Source organism: Nannospalax galili, unplaced genomic scaffold (genome assembly GCF_000622305.1).
Source record: "Nannospalax galili isolate Female #2095 unplaced genomic scaffold, S.galili_v1.0 scaffold3278, whole genome shotgun sequence".
Taxonomy (NCBI): domain Eukaryota; kingdom Metazoa; phylum Chordata; class Mammalia; order Rodentia; family Spalacidae; genus Nannospalax; species Nannospalax galili.
The window spans coordinates 45,364-57,327 of NW_008341673.1; positions in this window are offsets into that span (position 1 = coordinate 45,364).

The following is an 11,964-nucleotide window of genomic DNA, read 5'->3' on the forward strand; positions in this document are numbered from 1 at the left end:
GGGGATAGAAAGATTTTTTTCACAACTGACAACATTGACTGTTACACCTCACAAAACTATTGAAGATGAAGTAAAAGGTTTGTGTGACACAGATTAACGGAATGTATGACCACTAAGACTGCTCTACAGAAGATACTGGAAGGAATACTAGGAACAGAAGATAGGGATAAACTCATGCAAATGTCAGAAGAGAAAAAGAATGCCAAAACTATTCATCAAAAAATCCCTAAGAAAACTACACAAAATCAACTAAAGAACAAGAGTTGATACACATTATCTATAATAACCCTGAATATTGATGATCATAGTTTCTTGCAATAAAGGATACAGAGTAGCAGATTGGATTAGGAAAGTGGATTCCTCTTTTTGCTACCTCAAAGAAAGATGTGTTGCTCTCAAAGATAGCCACCACCTCAGGATAAGGAAATGGAAAAGCTACTCCACCATGGAACAAGAAAACAAGCAGGCATATCTGCTCAAATAGCACACCAGAAGATTTAACACTTCCTCATTAAGAGAACAATTGGTCAGAGGATGCTAAAATTCTAAGTATATACACACCAAAGATAGAGTAATACAATTTTGTAAAGAAATTCTACTAGATGAAAAAAACCACAGATTAACCCCAACACACAAATAGTGGGAGAGCTCAATACTCCACAATCACCAAGAGACAGGTCGTCTGGACAAAAATGAACAAGGACACATTGGAGTAGGAAAAATCCATAAATCAAAAGTATCAAACAGACATCTACAGAACATTGTGCTCTAACATAGAACGATACACATTCTTCTCAGCAGCCCATTAAACCCTCTCCTAAATAGACCCCAAGAGTAGGAGCAGAGCAAACCTGAAATTTGAGACAAATTGAGAATATCTGAAATTAGTACATTTCCTATGTACCGTCAACAAGTATACAGAAAAGAAATCAGGAAAACAATCCCCTTCATAATGGCTACCAATGGCTACACACACACACACACACACATGCATGCACGCACACACACACACATACACACAAGCAACTCACACACAGAAAACCTCATCATAAACCCAACAAAGGATGAAAGAAGTCTACACTGATAGCATTAAGACTCTGAAGAAAGAAATTGAATAAAATACCAGAAGATAAAAAGACTTTCCAAGATAAAGAACTGAAAAATTAATCTTGTGCAAATGGCCATCCTACCAAAAGCAATCTACAGCTTAATTCACACACACGCAACTCACACACAGAAAACCTCATCATAAACCCAACAAAGGATGAAAGAAGTCTACACTGATAGCATTAAGACTCTGAAGAAAGAAATTGAATAAAATACCAGAAGATAAAAAGACTTTCCAAGATAAAGAACTGAAAAATTAATCTTGTGCAAATGGCCATCCTACCAAAAGCAATCTACAGCTTAATTCCAATGTCAATCAAAATTCCAGGGTCAGGGCTGGAGTGACGGCTCAGTGGTTAAAAAGACTGGCTGTTCTGCCAAAGACCATGGGCTCCATTCCCAGCACCCATGGTGCCACGAACAACCATCCATAACTCCAGCTGTGAGGGAACCGATGCCCTCTTTTGTCCTCTGCAGGCACTACACATGTGGGTGCATTTACATACATGCAGGGAAAGCACTCATAAAATAAAAATAAATAAATAATTTAAAGTTATATTCCAGGGCCATTCTTCACACATACAGAAAAATTATTGTCAAAATTTATATGGAAAAGACAAAGGAGAGCCAAGTCAAACGTGAACAAAAACAATGCCAGGCAGTATCACCATACCTGATCTCGTTTTACTACAGAGCCATGGTAATTAAAAACAGCATAGGGGCTAGCCAAGTAAGAGCACTGACTGTTCTTCCAGGGGACCCAGGTTCAAATCCCAGCACTCTCTTGGTGGCTAATCACTGTCCATAACTCCAGTTCAAGGATATCTGATGCCCTTTCCTGGCCTCTGGGGACAATGCATGACACATGTGCACTTATATACATGCAGGCAGTTCATTTATACACATCAAAGAAAAGTAAACTAAAAAATAAAGATAACATTAAAAAGCAGCATAGTAGTGACACAATAACAGACCCACAAATCAATGGAATAGAAAGAAGGATCTGAGTATTACTCTGCAGAAATAGTTACCTCCTTTTTGACAAAGATTCCAGAAACATACATTGGAAAAAGGATAGGATCTTTAAAAACCAGCATTGAAGAAACCCTGGGTATCAAAATTCAGAAGAGTTAAACTCATCCCCATCTCTCACTGTGTGCACAACTCAACTCCAAATGCATCAAGGACCTCAATATAAGACGTGGTCTTCTAAAACTGCTGGAGGAATAGGAGGCAGCATGCATCAGCAGACAGGCGTAGGTCATGGTTTTCTGAAGAGGAGCGCAGTAGCCCTGGAAATAAGGCTAACTGACAAATGGATCTCATGAAATAAAACCTTCTTCACAGTGAAGGAAACTGTCAATCCAGAGGTGAGGCAGCCCACACAAGGAGAGAAAACCTTTTATATACATACATCAGACAAGTGATTGGTGATGAGACTATACAGAGAATTTCTGATGGCTCATCTTAGTTGACAACTGGACTGGATCTGGAATTAACTGAAATTACCTGGAATTAACTGAGACATTCTTGATTGGATCCTTTGAGGCTGGAAAATCCTTCCTAAATGTGGACATTACCTTCTGATGGCAGCCTGTATAAAGGGCCGTACACACACACACACACACACACACACACACACACACACAAACATATATATTTAAATATGCATTTTTGTCAGTTCTCTTTCTTTAGAGAAAACTGACTAATACAGATTGTTGTACCAGGATTGGTTCTAGAGGAACAGAATTGAAAGGATGAATTTCTTTAAAAGGCTTGGTGGTATATGGAGCAGGATTTCCAACTCAAGGAAACCTACAGTTCCTAAGACTCCCCTGGTAGCACAGAGAGCACTGAAAATCAATGATGTGCATGATTTGAAGCAGCTGTGAAGATAAACGCATTTGAGTCTTCTAACTCACCTCTTGTGAAGAACAAAGGTATTGGCACACTGTGCATAGATTCTAGGTTTAATATGGAAGCTCATGCATTTAAAAATATGCTAAAAGCTTATTTGATATCTTGGATGAAGTATGGCCTATTGGTAGAGAGCTGAAGATACCTGATTTCCCTTGGCTTAGTATTGATGAAGGAACTGTAAGGCTCAGGCAAATTGGCAATCTCGGGTGGATTTGCTGTGTGCTCCCAATTTCATAAAAACTACTATAGGATTATAAAACACAGATTAACCCCAACTCAGCGATTGTAGGTGAATTCCATATCCCATTGTCTCCAATAGTCAGGTCTTCTGGACAAAGACAGACACCTGAATTAAATTATATCTTACATCAAATTGGCCTAACAGACATCTATAGACTATTCCACACAAGCCCCAAAGATACACTTACTCAGCAGCCCATGCAGATTTATATAAAAGTGATGATACTGGGACACAAAACAAACCTCAACAAATAAAAAAGACAAAAAAGAAAGAATTCCATGCATTCTATCAGACCACAGTGCTATAAACCTTATAATCAGCAACAAAAGGACCCCTCTGGTAACTACGAAAACTCGTGAAGATTAAACAACACACACCTGAATGAAAAATGGATCAAAGAAGAAATGAAGAAAGAAATGAAAGTATTCCTGGAACTAAATGAACATGAGAACACAACAAAACCTCTGGTGCCTACAATAATAAATCAGAAAGAGCATATATCAATGACTTAACAGTACAACTCAAGAATCTGGAAAGGCAGGAAAAACCAAACCCAAACCTAGTAGATGAGAAGAAATAACAAAAATCAGAGCAGAGGTGAATGAAAAAATACAAAGAAAATATCCAAACAACCAATGAATGTAAGAGCTGTTTTCTTGAAAAGTTAAACATGAAAGAAAATCTCTTAGCCCAGTTAACCAAAAGAAAAAAAGAGCAAATTCAAATGAACAAAATCAGAGATGAAAGGGGAAACATCACAACAGACACCAAAAGTCAAGAACATTATATGGGATTTCTTTAAAAACCTATACTCTAGTAAATTTGAAATTTTAAAAGAAATGGATGAATTTATAAATTCATAGAAATCACCAAAGTTAAACCAGGAAGAGATAAACAGCTTAAACAGACCCATAACAAATAAGGAAATTGAAACAGACATGTAAAACCTCCCAACTACAACAAGCACAGCCCAGATGGATTCATGCAGAATTCTATCAGACATTCAAAGATTACAATTGATACTTCTTAAATTACTCAAGCATATGGAAACAGAGGGAGAACTCCCAAGGTTCTTCTATGAAGATAGTATTACTCTAACACCCAAGCCAGATAAAGTTCCAACAAACAAAGAAAACTATAGACCCAAAATATTTAATCAACATGGATATAAAAATTTTCAACAGAGTACTTTCAAACCCCATAGACAAACACACACACACACACACACACACACACACACACACAATCACATCAAAACAATTATCCACCATTTTCATCATGATGAAGTTGGCTTTATTCCAAAGATACAGGGATGTTCAATATATGTAAGTCAATAATTGTAATAAATCATATAAATGAACTTAAAGAAAAAAATCACGATTATCTCAATAGATGCAGAAAAGGCCTTTGAAAAAAATCCACATGCATTCATGTTCCTGGGGAAAATGGACCAGAAAACATACTTTAACATAATTAAAGCTATATACAACAAACCCATAGCCAGCATCAATATAATGGAGAAAAACTGGAAGCATACCCATTAAAATCAGGAACAAGACAAGGCTGTCTTCTATCTCCACTATTTTTCAATATAGTTCTTGAAACTCTTAGCAGTTAAGACAAGACACAGAAACGAAAGGAGTACTAATTAGAAACAAAGGCATCAAATTATCACTCTTAGCAGACAATATGACATTATATGTAAGAGTATTATGGGAGTAGAACTTACCAGATGGTAAGGATTTTGCAATGTGATGATAATTAAGAACTCCAGTAGTAGGGAAGTAAACAGGAACCTTCCTCTGCCCCTTTTAGTTATCCAGGATAAGAAGTCTTTGTTTTCCAAAACTATCACATTCCTGTATAGACCTAAGGCTTTTGCTGTGGGGACCTAAAGGCCCCACCTTGCAGAGGTCCAAGAGGAAGTTACTGGGGCATGGCCTGGCTTGTTTTAGAAGTCTGAAGGATACTTCTGCACTGCTGAGGAGTGCATGATCAGCATGTGACCATCCTTAAGATACACCCTCAGTGGGGGAGAGGGGATTTCCAGGTGCCTTTATAAGCTCAGTAACACCTGCAATAAATGAGTCCCTGCTTGACTAGGTTCCCCATTGCATCTCTTTGTCCCCGGTACTGGGGGGGGGCATGGGCTGGCGAACAGTGCACTTACTCATCCCCAATCATCACTGCGCGGGGGCTGCTGGCTCAAACGCCCCGCAACTGGCACCCAGCATGGCACTCGAAGGAAGGTGAAAAGAAGAAAAGAAAGAAAGAAAAATAACGGATTGGGGCCAATTGAGAAGTTCGGGGTAAGCGAGACACAAAAGATGGGTAACTCAATCAATAAGCCTGAGGACCCAGTGCTTAAAGCACTGAGAGATATGCTTAAAAGCAGGGGATTGGATCTGTCAGATCCAGTAGCTCAAAAGGTTTGGGCAGAGGCTGTTCATTTGGCTCCCTGGCTACTTGGGGCTAATGTTTTTACTGGGGATACATGGGAATCATGGGAAGAGTTTGAGGAAGAACGCAGAAATGCAACAGAAGTGAAACCAAAAGCAGCCAAAGTAACAAGTGGCACCTCAGCATGCCCTGGCCAGCTTCAGGTCCTCCTGGGACCCATGAAAACAGGATCCATGGGTGCCTTTTCAGAAGGGCAGGGCAGAGCACCACCTGACCCACTTTGAACTAATGCATGCATGAGTCAGGGGCCCACGTGAAAGCCGGGCAGGGGACTGCCCCAGCCAGTGACCAGCCGCTGCTGGAAGCATTTAAAAAAAAAAAAAAAAAAAAAAAAACCCACCTTTGGTGGTGCACTACGACTGGCTCCGGGACCACTGGGAAGGCCCGGTTCAGGGAAGGTGCCTCGGGGTGGGGCCCATCCCGTCCATTCTGTGGGCAGCTGGGGATCCACCCTGGCCCCAAGTGTTACAGACCCGCTGGCAACAGTGCTTAACAAATCCCGGGCCGAGGGAGCTCTTAGTAAAAGCCTACAATGTTTTCACTGACAGAGACAGATTTGGAGCTGCAGTGGTAGTATACCTGGGGGCAGATGAAAAACCAAAAAGATATGTCCACACTTGTGATGGCTCAGCTCAATTCAAGGAACTCATGGCCATTGCTTTCTGACAGTATTCAGACTCGTTCACTCCTTAAAGAGAGAGAAGCCCTATCTTCTTATAGCATCTTAGGGGGCACCAAGGATTGCCTGGGCTTTTATCCCAAGGCAATGCAGAGGCAGACATGATGGCTTATTGTGTCAATGCTTTCTACAGGTACCACCTCTGCAACAGCCAGGGGTTAACCCCAGGGGACTCAAGCCCAATTCCTTGTGGCAAATGGATGTCACACACTATGCTCCTTTTGGAAATCTTAAGTATATTTTTGTGTCCATTGACACATTCTCACATGCCTGTTGGGCTACCACTCACACAGGAGAGAAGTCTAAACATGCTCAGTCTCATTTTCTCCAGTGCTTTGCTACGTTGGGATTTCCCCAAAGAATTAAAGTTGATAATGGATCATGTTTTGTGAGTAAAAATTTACAAGATTTCCCTTCACTTTGGGGAATTCAACATGATACAGGAATTCCCTACAATCCCCAAGGCCAAGCCATTATAGAACGCAACCATCAAAACCTAAAAATTCAATTACGAAAACAAAAAGGGGGAATAAGCCCCCACCAACAGTTGGGTATGGCCTTATTCACTATTAATGTTCTTAATTTTCAAAACAATCAGTTGGAAACCCGGTTTCAGAAGCAGCAGAGACCTGAGGAGGTTTCAGAAGCATTGGGGATGACAGGAGCAGAGACCTGAGGTACAGGTAAGGTGGAAGGACCACATTACAGGGCAATGGAGAGGCCAAGATCCATTGTTAACCATGGGTCGAGGCTTTGGCTGTGTCTACCCTACAGGAGATTCAAACTCCATATGGGTGCCTGAGAAAAACCTTAAGTGGGTAGGCTAGGATCCAACTGACTAGCATGACGGTCATGGACAATAGTTCATGAGACAAAATTCCTCTCTTTCTTTATATCCATCCGAGGTGAAGGACCCAGTTCCTTGGCTTCATTGACAGTCAGCCTCTTTGCCTTTTAGACAACTGGCTGATTGCCTAAAAGGTACATGGTCTCAGAAGTATTTCAACTTGTCCTGCACCATGACTTGCTTTGTTTCTCTTGATAATGCTTATCTTTAAGTGTCTTTACCAGATAATTCAGCAACAGAGGACCCTTGGAACTGCCACAGCCCACACCTTCATGATTACGGACTCCCCTGAGACCCCCTCCGGTTGCCCACACTTGGCTAACTGAGTTAGGCAGAGACTAAGACTGTCACAGGCTGGCATTACCCACGTGGCTGCCCTTCATCATGACACATTTTTAGCCAAGGACAGGTAAGATGTCCCGTGAAAAGCACTCCTAAGACAGGACATGCACATGGCCAGGGGCATGGTCCAATGATGGGCAAGGCTTGGTCAGAGGTGACACAACCTAAGACAGGCAAAAATGCATAAGATTAGAGGAAGGAGATAGCCATCTCTCCTCAGGGACCTGTCTATGAGATGGGTAACCCATGAAATAAAGTCAGTCCGGCCATAAAAAAATAAATAAAAGGGGGAGATGTGGGGACCTAAAGGCCACACCTTGCAGAGGTCCAAGAGGAAGTTACTGGGGCACAGCCTGACTTGTTTTAAAAGTCTGAAGAATACTTACGCAATGCTGAGGAGTGCATAATCAGTGCATGACCATCCTTAAGATACACCCTCAGGGGGGAGGGGGATTTTCAGATGCCTTTATAAGCTCTGTAACACCTGCAATAAATGAGTCCCTGGCTTGACTAGGCTCCCTGTTGTGTCTGATTGTCCCCAGTACTGGGGGCAGTGTGGGCTGGCAAACAACACGTTTACTCATCCCCAATCATCACTGCGTGAGGGTTCCTGGCTTGAACCCCCCGCATTTTGCATTCCTGTGACCTTTGCATTTCTATTACCCTTGCCGCCCTCTGTTATCTTACTTAATTACCAGTTTTATGCTATGTACCTTTTGCTTGCATTCCGCACTTGAGTATAAAAACCCCACAAAACTTGAACAGGGGGTCTAAGTCTGACTTCTTGATTCATAATATCAGTCCCACTAGCATCAAATTAAACTCCCTCTCCTCACCTGATTTCGGCTGTTAACCTCTGATTATTTCCATAACAAGAGATTATAAATATTCCACCAGAAAAGTGCTAGAAATGATTAATACTTCCAGTAAAGAAGGAAACAAATTCAACTTACAAAAAATAGTGGATTTCTATATATCAATAACAAACAGAAAAAACATTCAAGGAAACCCTCCCTTTCACGATGGTCTCAAAACAAACGAAATATTGAGGAATCAACCTAATCAAAGACATTAAAGCTCTCTATAATGAAATTTTTTAATCTTTAAAGAAAGAGAGTGAAATACACCAGGAGATGAATGAATCTTCTATGCTTATGAACTGGTAGCAATAGTATTGTGAAAATGGCCATCTTACCAAAAGCAATCTATAAATTCAATGCAATGGCAATCAAAGTTTCTGTTCCTCACAAAGCTAGAAAAAAACTATCCTAAAATTCTTATGGAATCACAAAAGAATGAATTCCAAGAAAACATAAAGAAATGGCTTAATGAAGTAATGGACAAGCAGGATATGAAATCGGAATTCAACAAAGACCTAGGACAGGAATGATGGTATACACCTTAATCCCAGCACTCAGGAGGCAGAGGCAGGCGGATCTCTGTGAGTTTGAGGCCTGCTTGGTCAACATATTGAGTTACAGGCCAGCTGAGGCTACAGGGAGACCCTATCTCAAAAAAAAAAAAAAGACTTGGAATCATTAGGGAAAACTTGAACCTGAAATGAAGAAAGAAATGAAAAATTCAATAAGCCTAATTGAGAAAAACAAACAAGCAATGCAAACCCTCACCACCAGACTAGATCAGGGACAAAACAGAATATTAAGACTTGAAGACAGGTTGGAAAACCTGGATCACTCAATGAAAGAAAATAATACAATAAATGATCAAACACAAAGAAGTTTTGCATGCTGTGACACTAGAGAAAGCCAATAGTGAGATTCAGGCTTTATCTTCTACACTGATATGAAATCACTCTAAAATTTGATACAATGACTGCCACCATGGGGAGACTTTAAAACAAGCTGGATAATCATTTTCTTCTCTGTGTAAATGAGGTGCCACTAAAAAAGAAAGAAGTGAATAGGAGGGGAGAGGTTCCCTTAAGGGACATGAGATAGCAGAACATAGATGAAAAGAAAGCACAGAGGAGGAGCACTAAAGGTGGAACTACTTGGGAGGAAGGAGGAAGGGGTGGAGGAGAATAACATTTGGATGTGGTAGGATTAAGTAGGATGAAGGGACTATAAAGAAACCACTGGTAAAGCAAGAACTGCACAGCTTGACTGCTGGGAGGGTAACCAACTACCCTCTCATCAAAGACCTACTAAAAGGGAGAAAGCAGGAGGGCCGCCAGTGCATGGCACTGTAAGACTAGCTAACAACACAGGCTGGGAGGCAGTAAGCCTTCAACAAGAGGAGCATATTTCTGATGGCCAACTAAACTGACATAGCAGGAAACTGATAGGTAAAGTAGGCAATGGATGAATCTGATTGATTGGGAGAAAGCACCAGGACACAGATAAAACTTCAGTGGAATAGAGTTTATTAGCAAAGGAACACCTGGGACAGATTCCCTTTCAGGCAGGGAAAATTTCTTCCCCCATGAGCTGGGGTCTTTTATAGGGGGAGGCTTCTGGGGGGAGCAAAAGGCAGGAAGATTTATTTTTAAAGTTAGGTGGTGGGGGGGGGATCCTGCTGTGTTGGTCAAATAGTGGAGAAAAGTCTACTTCTCTTGACTTCAAAGACCAGAGGTCCGTGAGTCCCTGTTAGTGATGGGGTGGGGCTATCTGAACCCTAACAGAAACTTCTTCCCTAAACTCTTATGCTCATGCACACAGAGAAAACCTACCCCCAACCTTATTCAGTCTCTCTTTACAATGAACAAGAGGGGATACAGAGACTAAGAGCAGCTCAAGATACAAATTATAAATGGTGGATGCAGACACTGACTTAAATGTCACTTATAATATGCCCTCTATGAATCAGAGGACACTGAGCAAGAGGCAGAGGCAGAAGTGAAGAGCTGGAAGGGAGGTAGAAGGTCTAACAATGCAATCCTCTGGACTCAGTACAAACAATGTAATGATTAACATGCATCAGATTTAGTGATCTGCCCTGAGTCTGAGCAAAGCTGGCCCCATCAACAATCAGGAAACAAAGGGGCTACAAAGTGATAGCTCATCTCAAAATCACAAAGAAAGGGAGAAATTAGTTGAAGAAGTTAGGAAAAGCGTCCAAGTCAAGTGAGTGACATGAAGAGAAATTCTCATAAGGGAAATTTATATCAAGTTCCATGAGAAAGAGAAAAAATAACACATTGTCCATGTATTTACGAAGAAAACATTGTTTTATGTCAAGAGAAACCACATTTGGTTGGTGTGTTCTTCACAATCAACTGTGCTTAAATGTTGAGCTTTCAGGTCTAAAATAGTGAGTCTCTTCTAATACTTCCACTTCTGCATAAATTTCTCATTGATTTTTCACAATGGTTTCCAAATGCTTAAATGCCCATTATTACAAGTCTGGTACACCAAAGACAAGTGTATAACCACGGATGGAGTCTACACAGCAAACATCCACTTCCTCACTGATACATGGAAGACATATGTCCATCCTCAGTAGAACTGTGCTTCACTCTGTTTCTACTTTTATCCACCACATCAGAAACTTTTTCAGTATTACAGGTCTCAAGTTCATGGAGAAAGATGACCATGATAGAAAAGGAAGCCCAAAAGCTATGGGAAACACTCTCCATACATCATCAAAAGCAAATAAAGGCTTACAGGAGTACAATATAGAATATTTCTAGGGAAAAATCATGAACATGGCCAGTAAAATAGAACATATTCACTGAAACCATGATCATTTCTCTCCTTTTCCCTTTGCTAAGTTTCTGTATCAGGGACAATAATCTGCTTTATTTCACCTTCTGCTTGAGGGCTTGCTTTAACAGGAAGCAATAAACAGCTGTCACTCCCACACCCACAGGCAGAACACCTTAGACAGCAGATATGCCTCAAGACCCGGACTTCAGAACAATAGACTCAAATAAAGTGGAAAAAAAGTGAGCTTCTCCATTCCTACAGAGGTCTTCTCTGTAGTCAAGAATGGGAATTTCTAATGTCAAGCCAATGTTTGATTAAAGTTTTACTGGGGAACCAATGAACTTATTGAGCTTACCAACATAACTGAGGGTTTGCTGATGTGTATGTATGACCTGAGGGTATGACACTTTAACCTTCAAAGGGAATAAGAATTGTTTAAAATCCCCAAGAAAAGAAGTCTCACAACAGATGGAAAATTTATTTGGTAATGCTATTATGCCTCCTAATTTTTTTTGGTCTTTTTGAGACAGGGTCTCTCTGTAGCCCCAGGTGTCCTGGAACTCACTATATAGACCAGACTGGCCGTGAACTCACAAAGATCCGCCTGCCGCACAAGTGCCTACAGGCGTGTGCCACCACGCCCGGCCTCCTCTTTTTGTTTTATGAGACAGAATCTTTCTCTTTAGCCCAAGCTGGCCTAGAA